This window comes from Falco peregrinus, chromosome 4 (assembly GCF_023634155.1).
Source record: "Falco peregrinus isolate bFalPer1 chromosome 4, bFalPer1.pri, whole genome shotgun sequence".
NCBI classification, from domain to species: domain Eukaryota; kingdom Metazoa; phylum Chordata; class Aves; order Falconiformes; family Falconidae; genus Falco; species Falco peregrinus.
This window is the reverse complement of record NC_073724.1, coordinates 9,068,726-9,082,324: the sequence shown is the minus strand read 5'-3', so window position 1 is coordinate 9,082,324 and position 13,599 is coordinate 9,068,726. Positions and strand designations below refer to the sequence as shown.

Genomic DNA, 13,599 nt, shown 5'->3' with positions numbered 1-13,599 from the left:
TACCATCCATATTTTCATGGAATTTGCCAAGATAGGCTCGAGCGTGCACGGATACCCCCACCTACTCTAAGAAGGGAAAAGGAAAATTTCTTTAGAGAGGCTGATCTCACAAGTGTGTGCCTGTGTGCGCATTTATTTAAGCAGGGAGAAACTGGATGAGGTGCAAGTGACCATCCTTAACATTAAAAACTTACCTGGTTTCTGATCTGTAGTGGAAGAGAGCACTGGAAATTTTCAAATCGTTCCACGCAGAATGGCCAACAGATAGTGCAGCTCTTGGCTGTGACAGGTGAGGCAGCCCACAGCAACCAGAGCAAATGAGAAATAATGTCGTTTTTACTCATGGCAAAAAGCTAGGCATGAAGAATTTGCAGCCTATAGTTGGAGGTTGTGGGAGTGAATGTTTTTGTCTGAGAATAAATAATAGCAGCAATAGTCTGTGGCTTACACTGGAATATAGCAATTGCCATGCCAGATCAGATCTGTACCTCATCTTTAATCAAAACTGGGCAGAACGCTAAGCTGGCCACCCTGGATTGGAAAAGGACAAGGAAGAGGAGGGCATTTCATATATTTGGCACTCAAAGCTGAACTGTCTGTTTTTTGAGCTCTAACGTGTCATTTTTTTAAACTAAACCATACTATGAAGCATAGGCACTTTTAATGGCTAGAAAGTTGTGGTTCAGTACATGATTAGGTGAAAGACCTTGGAAAGCTTGACCTTGAAAATATTTTAATGCAGGCAAAATCCAGACATCTTTACCTAAGTCTGTACTGTCTCTATTTGATAAATTTTCTGTCCTCCATGTAAAAGAAAACTGCCTATTTCTCACTTCACTGTATTTTAGAGAGAAATACAATTACTTTTGTGGAAGCACAAAGCAAAAATAACCCATGGACAGTATTTTCAAAATTCTCTGATTTCAATAGCATCACAAATTAATTTCTTCCTAAAAGAAGTTCTGCTTTTTCCTTATTTAATTACAAACACCTCTACAACGTTCTCAAATACATCGACAAGAAAATGCCCTTTGTGCAGAAAGTTAAAAAGTGATTTATCACTGCATAATAAAACTAGCGTGCTTGAGATGTAAGCTCAGCCAGGCTGCTGGCTAATTTTTCTAAACTGCTGCAGCTTTTGAGTATGGCTTCAGATTAGAGTCCTGAAACAAAACGTAATTTAGCAGAATGGAGAGCAATTCTTTGACTGCACATCACCATTAACTAAATCTGTTTCAAAAGGTAGGTCTGAAAGTGGCACCCTTCGGAGATGCATTCACCAGGGCCCCACAAACCCCAGTCAGTCTGGAAAATATTGAGTGGAAGTTGAGTTTCCCAGGTTGCCCGGATCATGACTTATCTTCCTTTTACAGCAGTACTTGCCCATACAAATACCCATTTTCTGTTAAGCTGTACGAGTTGCAGAGGTGGTTCTTTCTGGGCTGTTCTTGCAAATTTGAGCAAACTGGTGAGAAATGGCTTTGGCTGAGGGGGAGCTTTCACTCCAGTCGCATCCTGCTCGCGTGCTCTTCCCTGCACCTCCCTGGCAGCAGCTTTCAACATTTGCTCCAACGCCGAGCCAGCGCTGCTGGAAAACAGATCAAACAGCGATGGAAATATCCCACGACCAGGCTGGCTGAAGCCGTTTGTCTTACAAAGAAAGTGATCCAAAGCAGTGAAAGAAAACAGAAATGCTGCCCAAGATCATTTACACTAGGTCTACAGGCTGGTTATTTGCCTTCCCTGGAGGAAACACCTAATCAGTACCTTCAGCAGGCCCCAGCTATATCCATCACCATTTCTATGCCCCACACAGGAACCTTTCCCCAGAAGCTCTTTGGGCAGCAGCACCTGCGTGGGGAAGAAAGGAGATAAATAATCAGAGCAGGTTTCTGTCAGCCCCCCTGGTGTCCAGTACCCTACATTCTGATGGTAAAGACGAACGAACAAAAAAGTTGTCTGTCTCCCAACCACTTGCCAAGCCACTGATAACGTTTACAGCAAGGTTTCCTTTCTTTTTCCAAGAACTTAGTCTATATTAAGCCTCGTATCACCAATAGCTATACATTACAACAGACTCACCATTTCAGGAACATTTGAGCTATATGATCACTTTGGTAAAAGAGTATTATTTAGGACTAAAATGCTGCCTGCTTTAAAGATATGGCCTTTTGATCTGTAAAACATTGCTCTGTGAGACGGACAATATATTTAGTCTACCTTTTATAGCAGTCAAGAAACAGCACATAAATTTTAAAATCCCAAGCCCTGACCTCTGTCTGTTAATCCCTTCTTTTCCTCACTAGAAGTGCTCAGGCTATGTGATTAAATAACAAAACACTGAAGTCATCTCGGTAATGCAGCCTTCACAGAGATACTGGTTTACATCGTAAATTCAGGTGACCAAGAACCAGCACGTTACGTCAACAAGTCTATTTAGCACAGCTGAAACTGTTCTTTTCCTTTGATTCTGAGAAGACTGAGGCATTTAATTCTTTATCTAACTGAATCACATATTGTTTTCCCAATGACTTTAAAAAATGTTTTCATCCCTCAAAATGAAAGCCCAGATCTTGGCACAGGAGGGACTGACAGACATGTGGAATTCTGGTTGCGGCTTTCATGATACGTCAGACAAGGAGGTAGTTTTACCACATATTTCTTTACCTTTATTAATTAAAAAACATCCTTTCTCCTTGAAAATGAAGTTCAAGCTCTTTTTCAGTCTTAACCAAGAAACTGTCCTTTTCACTTTCCTGATCTGTCAAGATTTGACAGACAAGTCCTGAAAATTGTGACAAACTTCTGTGGTTTTTATTAGATGCCTAAAGATAATTAAATTCCCTCTAGCTCAGTTTTGCCTTTTTTTTTTTTTAAATTGCTGAGTCACTCTTTCACCTTGTTGCAAGAAAGTAGACTTTAAAAGAAAAGAATCTTTTTTAAAATCAGACGAAGGGGCATTTATGCTAACTGCTTTCCTCTGCTTATGCAATTTACTGACAAATGATCCATACAGAGAAGTTGAAAAGCAGCTCTGACCACTTGCTTATTGTGTCTTATCTCCTTAGACTTCAACCCATCAAAGAATGCTAGGGCTACTATAAATTGTCCTTTCAAGTAGTTCACAGCCTCACATGGGAACTTTTAGGTTCTTTATGATAATACATTTATCTTCATGAGAGCAAGTTCTCTCCATCATGGTTAATCAGTGCCTGGAACCCTAAATTTTTATAAACATGTATCCATTACTTTGATTTGTATTTCATAATTGATTTGTGCTGAAGCAAAAGAGAGGGAAATGCATGCTGACATAATTTTGTTCTATTGCTACTTAAGTTATGTAATTCCTTAAGCTTATTACTCAAATTGCTACCCGTTGTTTCCTTTAAGTAACAGTAATGTTTGCAGATGGTTAGGGCTTGTGTACCTTACCATTACTACTTCCAGACTCGAGGGAAGCACTTGTATGGTATAGGTGGGGATACAATGGCAGTACTCAAAAGTTTACTTTCTAGAAGAAACAACAAAAAAAGTTGTGGAGGAAGGTACGATCCCACCCCTGCAATCTGGCACTTTTGGGAGTTTAGAAGTGATTCCTCTTTGCAGCTGTTCCTTCCCTTGTACTTTTATGAACCAACTAACTTTGTGTAGTTCTCATGGTAGAAATGGATCTTTAGGGAAAATGTACAATAAAAAAATCAGTGTCTCGGCAGAAAAGTTAGTGTTTGATCACATTCAAAAAAAAAAAAAAAATCCCTTTCTGTAAGATGAGGACAGATGTGGAAGCCAGGCTACCTTCCTGGGGCAGCAGGGGTAGATGCAAAGCAGCCGCATGGTCTGAAGCAAGACAGGTCAGGCAATCTCATCTTTCTGCTTCTCCTGTCCATCCCTGCTTTAAATCCTCATCTGCAATTAGTGATGACATGTTCTAATCCTCTTCGTACAAGCTATCAGAGGATTGTAACTTCATGTGGGAAATATCAGGGGAAGAAAAATTCAGAACAAAAATCCTGCTTTCTTACAAAAGCATTCAATAACAAAGAAGAACTAAAAGTACAAAGCAGACAGACAGCCTGGGAAGGTTTGTTTAGAACTAAATAACTTCAGAAACACAACAGGGCTTTCAGTTTCTTGCTGCTCCTTTTTGGGATTGAGATCTTGTTTGAGGGTGCAAATTATGCCTGCAAAATTAATTTCATACTGAAGTAGTTTTACTTGTGAGTAGATATTCTCCCCTTTAGGTAATAAAAGAAATAATGATAATAATCACATTTATTTCTAGAGTCAAACCACAGCTTAAAAATTGTCAACAAAGATTACTCACAAAAAAGACCATCCTATATATTTAACCCTTCACTTACCATTCGTGTCCATTTTTGCTGCCACCTTCACCATTAGATGGCAAAGGTTTCTTTTAATTTCATGGCAATGAACATCTGAATGGAATCATTTATACACAGGTGATACTATATAATGTTGCATCGCATCCTCAGCTTCAAGCTCAGAAATATTTATTGTAATCAGAGAAATTACCTTTATTATTATTATTTACTATTAGTAGTAGTAGTATTATGCCTATATAGAGTAAACACACTTTGAGCATATCTCTCTTTCTTTCATTTGCTGCGGGGGGTACTTGACATTTGCACATAGGCTCTTCCTTCCTATTTTATGCATTTGCCCTCTGGTCATTGTCACCCCTGCAGTCAGAATAACAAATTCCTCTCTATTGCACTGTCAGTGTGCTGTCATTGTGGAGTTTTTCTTCTCCTGAAAGTCTGTTTTGCAAGTTATTTTTGAAAAGCTATACTACATACGTGTTCAGGATTTATAGGGCTCTACTGATCCATCATTTTCTGGCACATCCGATGCAGCCACCGTAAATTTAAAGGAAGAGAATTCTCACCCAGCTATGGACATCAAGCCATTCTGGGAAGTATTATCTGCTTCTAACCCCTTGCCCCTTTTATACAGGAAACAAACTCAGCTCCAGATCACAGGTAAGATTTCTGTTTGCCTTTGCAGCAAAGGCTGTCATTTTCTTTATGCCACCTCCACTTCCTGCTGGCTGTTGAGATGACAAAATTTTGTGTGTGCTTCTGAACCTTGGTCTTCTGCACAACAGCAAATCGTGCTGCCCATTGAGCTTTTCAAACACCTGTCAGATTCATCGAAAGCTGGTTTTTCCCATAATTATCTTAGCACAAGATACCATTTAAAAAGTCTTATTTAGCATCCTCCACACAGTAAGAAAGTCCCAATTTTAGGGACTTTATTATTGCAGATGATTTTTATTTTATGATTTATATTATATGTAATTATATTATCGCAGATACTATTTTTAACCACAAAAAAAAGCTTGCCTTCATATTCCACACATTTCACAAGATTTTTTTCCATTGTTTTTGACAAGACCAGAGCCCTCATAATATCAGTATCTTTACTAGGAAAGGAGGGCTGGAACTGATATTTTTGGTTACTGGCAGGCTTCAACCTGACATAGTAAATATTGAGACTTGAAGCAGGAGAACTCTGAGGCTTGAGAAGTGATGGAAGCAATACACGTGCTTCAAGATGAAAGCACGTCCAGAATTACTTCTGCTGGACTACCTTCCTAAAGGTAGTTGCTGCCACACATAAACTGAAATTATTGGGATTTTGAGCAGATGTGAGATTATTTTATACTGGGAAAAAAGAGGTTTGTTCACGTTTAGAAATATTAAGTCCTCTTATGTACAAGACAACACTGTTCATCTGTTAAAAGCTTGGCTTCTGTTTATTAAACAAACCAGTGAGTTCACAGGGGTTTGGGCAACTTCCTACTCCTTCCCTTTACCTGGGGATGTTCTGCCATAACAAACATTACCCTGCTTGTGATTTACTTTTCAATGGTTCAAAAAGTCCTTATTTCTGCAGTTCTGTCATGTCTTCCTCTTCATTCTCAATTTATAGGAATCACTATTCTAAAACCAGCCTTAGTTAAAGATATAGCATTACATATTTTTTTCAGATGTTCTTAGAAAGCTAAAAGAAAGCATAAATCCATATGAACTTTACCTGCTGGCTATGCAGGATTCTCCTTGGAGATGCCTGTTCAGTTCCTGTGCTGAACCTCTAGGTCCAGGGTACTTACATTTTAATTAAGCTGAAAACGATGGAAGTAAACCAGCTACATCTGTACTGCTGTATCATCAACAAAGACTCCCGCACCCATTCTCCCTTCCCATCCAGACAAGGTCTTCACAAGAGCTTGTAGGCAGCTTGCAAATCTGCCTGCACAGGAATGCCTGGCAGCACTCCAGGCTAGATAACAAGGTGCAAACAAAGATCTAAGCACCTAGGTGGCCTCCAGATCCCCTTCAGAGGACACTCTCTCCCCATTCAGGCAAGAGTGAAGTCATTGGGTGGTGTGCCAACAGCAAAATTCTTGACTGCACAAGCACACACATTTCAGAAATGCTCCTTTTTGCATTAGAGGACCAAGAGAGAAGAGGGGAGTGCAACTACGAAGGCCCTGAGTGCAAAGAGCCAGGTGCTTGCAAACACAGCTGGGATAAGGATGAAAACGTGAAGATGCAGAAGCTGGAAGGAAAGGAGAATGGGAAAAGGACAGACTGTAGGGGGAAGGTCTGTACAAAAAGGACCTTGATTTTGTGGGGAGACTGAGCCTTCTTATCTGTCTAGAAAAGCCAAACAAAATCTCTGAGGTGTGTAAGTGCTACCTAGACATTCTGACACCTAGAATTTCTTACCTTGGAATGAAGGACAGCATACAAGAGCTCAACAGGGACTAAAGCCAGCTTCCCCTCCCTCCACCCCTTAAGGTGGAAATCCTTTTGAGTATTTCAAGATCACCCTAAAATTATCCCGGCTGTCACACACTCTTGCATTCCCATACAAAACGTAGCTTTGACACGTCTGATGGTGCATGTTGAGAGATGAGGATGCAGACAATGGTTACGCTCGCAGCTCCCAAGCAAGACCCAACAAGAGGGCTGCTCTGCCTCTGCCTTGATCAGTTGTTGCTGATCATCCTTTGGTTGCTTAATGAGATACAGAAAAGTACATCATTACTCACATCTTGAGTGCCACATATTGCCGTAGTGGGTCGTGCTGGCCACTCTACCTTCTGTCCTTCCTGGCCTTGGCTTAAGATAGAGAAATCTGCATTGCAAAGGAGGGCAGGGAAAGAGGGAGTATGGACACTCATTTTACTATTTAAACTCTATCATTACTGCCAATAAGCTACATTTTGAAGGTTAATGCTCTGTACTGAGAAAGAGACTAATTTTTGCAGAAGTGTCTTACACCTACCAGTGGCATGGGTACAAAAGTACTAAGAGCTTTTACTTTTCCACGTTTTTCCAACTTGTACAGGACTGATGTTATAACTCATGATTTGCTGGGTGCCTCCTTGGTAGGGAGGCCATTGCCCTTCTTTCATCAATAAGGAAACCTGGACTTCCCAAAGTTGCACTGACAACCTCAAGGAACCCCACCACTGCTTACCTTAGCCCAGGCCATCGGCCGTGATGTCAAGGAGATGGCACAACAAATAAGTCTGTAACCATCCCCGAAACCTGCTCCAGAGGACTTTGTGCTGTAGGAACTCATTTGGTACCTAGTCGCAGTCAAATGTTAGTAGAATTATATTCTGAATAAATTACTGTGTTATTTGACAATGTGTGAAAAATCATTAGCTTTTATCCCTTTTTCCAGGAAATCAATAATCGTTCCTTCTTTCTTTTGTCACTTTGTCTTCTTTGTGCTCATTTTTCTTACTGACTGCTCTTCTGCTTTGAAACAAGAACTGCTTTTGATATCTGATTTTCTACACTGTAAGCACATTAGCCATTTAAAGATTTTATATTTAAAATTAAATCAGCCTATTCTTGGTAGAATGCTCTATTTCTGCTTTTCACAGTGCAGACTTTTCACAACGCATACCCTTTTGCAGTATATTTCTTCTTTAGGCAGCTGCTTACTGTGAGACACTGCTAGCTTGGGGAAATAACCTTAATATTTTGATAAAGCAAGAAACAATGCCTTGCAGTTCAGACAGCACATACTCTGGCATGTTTATGTCCTTAGCTGAGTAACATGATTCCTAATGCTGCAAAACACCACGTGCCCTGGACTCCCACTGCGCTCAGTGTGAGTTGACTATTAGCACCTCGCGGGTGCGCTCGGATTCTAACAGCACGAGAGATGCTAGAACTACTGGCTGCACCAAAGAGCACCGGCTTCCTCCTCCTTTTCCTTTTATTGACCATTTATCTTCAGAGAAGTCCAGGTCAGGTTTTTTTTGATTTCTTGAGTACCTCAAGTGGAGCCAGTTTCTGGAGCATCAAATCCTGCAAGGTCTTTGCTGGCCATTAGCCATTACAAAGAGTTTCAGGCATCACCAGCTACGCTCTTACGTGAACCCTGTGGAGTTTTCCTGACACTGGCCTCTAAGCTTTTAAAGAACCATTCCCGGTTAGTTGAAAAGATCCTGCAAATTACAGTTTAGGCCTCCTGATTTTTTTTTTCCTTCTCCCTGAAGTAGAGATATTCCATTGTCACTTACAGAGTCTGTATTGACGGTTTTTCTTTCTCGCAGGTTTTTGGCAGTATCCAGTGCTACTAAGGGTGATTTAATTCCTACTTCCAGTCCGGTCCCCAGGCTTCCTGGCACAGACACAGCTTTTCCAAGGCTATTCCAGACACAGGAGATGGTGAGTTGCTTTCTATCCTCATACAGAGAGACCACACACATGCATTTGTGAGGGATGGACATAATTTAAAGATGATCAAATGAATTTAGTCCGGTCTTCCATAGGAGTTCTGCAAAGCACACTGAATAGAGAGTTTTCCTGAGCTCTGCAAGACTGACCTTTCCTTATAGTGCAGGAGGAGAGAAAAATCTGCACTGTGAGGAGCCCGAAGTGATAGAGCAGACAAATGTAGCCAGGGGAGGGTTGACCTGCAGGGTTATTGAGGGCTTAACCGGGCAATCCAAGTACACACGGTGCGATGGAAAGCTGCAGTCCAGCTGGGGAAAAGATGTCACAGAGGACAATCACTCTGAGAAAAGGAGATCAGCGGCTGATGGACGGGATGGCTGAATAAATGAAGAATGTCCAGCACAGTCTGAGCTCAGGCACTGCAAGAGAAGCTTAGTCTGCAGTCCTAGGTCTGTCCTTCTCTGTGGCCTTGGACACTTAAACACTCAACATCCACTTCAACTGAGGGGAAAAAAACAATGTTGGTAATATAACGCTTCATTTCACAGATATATTTTAAAGACTTAACCTTTGTAAGACATTTTGAAGATGAAAAGCACAGCAGCACTCATTACTTTGCTTAACCAGATTTCTCAGTGCCAAGCTGAACCTAAAATCTTTTGATGTTAGCTCATCACAAAAATATTTTGTGAGAAAATTTTTCTCACATTTCTGTTGGCCTGTGGCCATTTCATGCCACTGTGTGCTTGTTTTTATTTGTGGTTTTGCCATGTGCAGTTTTGCAAAAAGTTACTTTTCCCATAGCACATAATTGTAGATTTTTAACACCAAAGATGAAACCCCCAAATCCTTCTTTCCAATAGTGATTCAAATACCACAGCTTAATTGTAACATTTCATAAAGCACTTACAACTGGTTTGAATACAAAAATATTTAAAAACAGAAGGGTAAAACTTCCCTCAACAGTATCAAGAGACAAGATAGTAATTTAACATTGAGATGTCTGGATAATAAAGTAACAAGAAACAAAATCTTCAGCAGTCAATTGCCTGAGAAATGTACATGAAGAATGATTGCTCCTAAGTGGACCTGAAAATTGCACGTACTGAGAGGGAGCAGAGCGATGTGCCACCAGGTGACATTCAAAGATACTCTTCCTGGGGTATTCAATCTCATTACTTTTGTGCTAGAGGAAGAAACAGACCCTCAAGGCTGATCTTTACACATGTCCAGCACTTCTTACCCTCATCTATATCTACACAAGTTCTAGAAACACAATCCTGCCATCTCAGGATTGGGTCCAAACTCTGGGTGTCTGAAAGATCCAACAGTGTACTTTAAAACCCTTACAGAGAGAGAGGCAAAGACAAGGTTGCTGTGCTTATAGTAACAGAACAATTAAAAAGTGTCACTGGGCAACTGTAAAATTGACAAAAAAAAAATTAATCACAAAAATAAAGTCACCTAATTGATTCATGGTGATCTTAGTGAAACATACAGATTTTAGTGAAATATAGGTTGGAATACAAACCCATTTCAGCCTTTACAAGCCCTCCCTGTTGCCTTGAAGAACGCATAAGGAAAGACCAAGTTCCCAAACTTGTACGTTGGAATTTACCTTGGCCAGGAATTCCTCCACCTACCAAATGAGAGGATGAATGACCCAATTTCTGGAAATAGAAACTAAACGGGAGCTCTTCTGATCTGCAACCTCACCCCATTGCTGCCTAATTTAGCTTTTTAAAAGGAAGTTACAGAATGCATCGTAAATCAGAAATTCATTGTGTAACTGCAACAAGACTCAAGCAGCAAGGCAGAACAACTGTCAAGTCTTCAGGAAAACAGCAAGGTAGATGATGCCCTCTGCCTCCAACAGAGTATTAGCCTGTATATTGGGTGCTAGGCTGCACGAAAGGGATGCCCTGGTCTGCACTGGGTTTAGCCATGAAAGCCAGCAGCGTCTGACCCAGCTGTGGGTAGGGGGTTAGTGCCTCTGCCCATGATATGGAAAAGGAGGAGCAGATTCAGGTGTGGGCAATGTTTGGTTTGAAAGCTTCTCTTTCTTTTTCTCATAGCATTTTTTAAACCTACTTCCTTTCTTTCTTTCTCACTATTTATGGTTTTGTGTCTAGTACAAGAGAAGTCTTGGCTGTTTGTTAATTGTACTAGAATTAGTTCACCTGTGGTGAAACTTAGAGAGACATTACCTGGTAGGAGGAAATGGAAGTATAAACAGGGCTTTCTTCCTTTTTTTTTGATGGAAATGAGTTTGCTGGCTGTATGCTAGTTTCCAAAAGGCAATGACAGACTGACAGTTTAAAGAAAACAGGTCTTGACAGCACACTTTAGTGCACCGAATGCTTTGTAACAGCTTGTGTCGTATAAAGCACTTTCATATAACCTGTGCTCCAGCAGCAAAGGCTTGTTTTGTCCCAGGCAGAACCTTTTTGCCTTTGCATAGTCACGGGAGTCAATGGAGCCACATATCAGGTTTATAAAATTTGTCTCAGGTTGGATGTATGCGGAGTGTCAGCTCCTCCTGTAAACCCTCTGTGTTCTCGACTCCCCACAGCCTGTCAAGAGCAGCAGCACAGCTCGGCAGACAGGTAGGGATGCAGAGAAGTACCAGACAGGTACTACTGCTATGTTAGTGTCACTTTTTATTAACTATTGCCTTGCCTGGCTGAAGAAAAGAAATAAACACAGGAGGAAAAGGGAACACACTTGAAAGGCAAGCTCGTGTCTCATTAGCACTTGCTATGTGAGTTCCTTATATTCTGGGGAAGGCACAAATATTTTAATGAAGAGCACTTGTTCAAATATTTCTTTTTTTAAAAAAAGGCTTTATAAGGACAACTTATTTGTAAGATAAAGATAGGTAAATTGAGACCAGGAGGGAAATTAGAAAGTGGAGTATCTTGATTACATTGAATTGCCTTCTTCAATTCAGGTTGTGTTTTTCCTTATTAAGTAATCATATGTTTCTTAGTATTGGAAGAAGGGAAATCATTAATACCGACACATAAGTAAAATAAAGGATTATTCCTTATAGCACCGTCAGGCACCTTTTTTGTGCTAGTAAAATCCCGTGTGCCTCTGGCAATGTAAAAGTAATGGAGCTGACAACATTTTCTTTGATTTCTCAGAATTTAAAAAAGGAGAAAGATCTCTGAAAAGAGAAAACAGTCCCTCCCATGCAGTAAGTCCTAAATGCAGCCTCTGCTTTCAGTATTGTCGACACTGAGGCTTGATACTTTTCTCATTGTCATCACCGTTTCATAGATTTTTTCTTACTTTAATGAATTTCTGTGCTCAGGCACATAGCTATTTTCTTGGCTATCTTGCTTCATTATTCTGATGGAAGCAGTCTTTTAATTTAAATCATTATTATTAAAAGTAATGCATGAAAGTCTTACCTGAAAGATATATTGTTTTGGCAATAGATGCAAATCAAAATGCAACTGTCTAGATACTCAATTATATATTTTAATGGAAGGCTTTGAGTAAAGCTTAGGCAGGAAGGAGAAAAGTACTTATCAGCATTTATCATTTAAATTACCAGCATATTTGTAGGCTCTTCATATATTTCTTACACCTCAATAATTGGAGACTGAAGCTAGTTCAGTGGACAGCAGTTAGCTTGTGAAGCCCCTGAACTTGGAATACATGGCCCCAGCAGTATTCCAAGAGGACAAGCTATTCTTGCAACTTCTCTCCAATACGTTAAGCTCTAGTGTCTTCCAACAACTGGTAAGCTTATATTGTGCCACTTCCTCTTCTGTAATCCACGTAAATATTTACCATCTATTTGTTTTGGAATGTACTCCCAACTTTTTCTTCTTTGTGACCATACAGGGTGCTCAGTATCTCCTAGGCTAAGGGCAGTCCGTAAGAACACATGCTAACTAATGCCTTCACTGGGACACACACCAGACACTAGGCTATCCGAATTATATTTGGGGTTACTTTTCATTTTGGATCTTTCAAGGTTTATTTTCTCAGCTCAATACAACACAACTGATGGGAGTGTACTGAAAACCCTGAAGTTTACCAGATGCTGGTTAAAGCATCCCGCAGGCTCATGCTGATCAACAAATTCACCATACCAGTCCATCTATATGGTCAGCTGAGAATATGCCATGGAGTTTAACCCTTGCAGTGCTCCATGTAACTCAACCCTTAGCTCTTCAGAGCTGGTATGTTCTTTACTGCTCAATCTCCTGACAGCCACCTCGATCCAGAGACCTTTGCAATACCGCAGAGGTTGCCGTGATCTCTGTAAGCTGGGGTCCAGGATAATGCATCCTAAATGTGTGTGTATGAAGCCAGAAAATCATTTGGGCTAACAAAATCTTCTGGAAATCTGCAAGAAGACTCTCTGGTACCTTAGTCCTTCCCAAAGGGGAATACAATGCAGATTTAGAGCGCCAGCCTATCAAGCTCACATATTGCTGCCTATGTAAGGAGGGCAGGTAAGCTCTGAAACCTCAAGGTCATGGAGTACTTAGCTTCCCTGTACAAGCACCTCCAGCAAGACAGAGACGTTAGCTTACCATCTCACTGTGTAACAGTTTATATCTAATATGCAGATTTTTTTTTTCCTGATATTTGCATTTGACCACAGTTACTTGCCTGCTGTCCATCTTTTTGTTTCACAGCAATCTGTTAACTGAAAGACATATAGATGTCCATACAGAAAGTCACCATGTAAATATTAGCATTTCCCTAGTTGTAGATGGCTCAGATAAAACAATTTCTGGAGTCTATAGACAGCAACAATGCTGGTAGGTATATGTTTTTCCTCAGCACTGAACTAGAGCTCATTCCAACCTTTTGGCCATATGGTTTCTTCTCTGATCACTGTACCTGCACT

At 40.5% G+C, this 13,599-nt stretch overlaps 1 protein-coding gene and 1 long non-coding RNA gene across 12 annotated transcripts in view; one reads left to right on the top strand and one right to left on the bottom strand.

Annotated features, from left to right (window-relative positions):
- HTR1F (5-hydroxytryptamine receptor 1F) overlaps positions 1-13,599 on the top strand; it is a 118,535-nt gene that overhangs the window by 42,348 nt on the left and 62,588 nt on the right. For all 3 annotated transcript variants that reach the window (XM_027784676.2, XM_027784675.2, XM_055802724.1), the window contains exon 2: positions 8,603-8,717. The gene's annotated coding sequence lies outside the window, so the exon portion shown is untranslated. The remainder of the gene's footprint in view (positions 1-8,602; positions 8,718-13,599) is intronic.
- The window catches only part of LOC129784342 (uncharacterized), a 36,721-nt gene that overhangs the window by 6,594 nt on the left and 16,528 nt on the right, over positions 1-13,599 (bottom strand). For 2 of the 9 annotated variants that reach the window (XR_008746967.1, XR_008746968.1), the window contains exon 3: positions 195-7,164. This is a non-coding gene — a long non-coding RNA (uncharacterized LOC129784342). The remainder of the gene's footprint in view (positions 1-194; positions 7,165-13,599) is intronic. The other 7 variants (XR_008746973.1, XR_008746974.1, XR_008746969.1 and 4 more) reach the window with 7 other exon arrangements.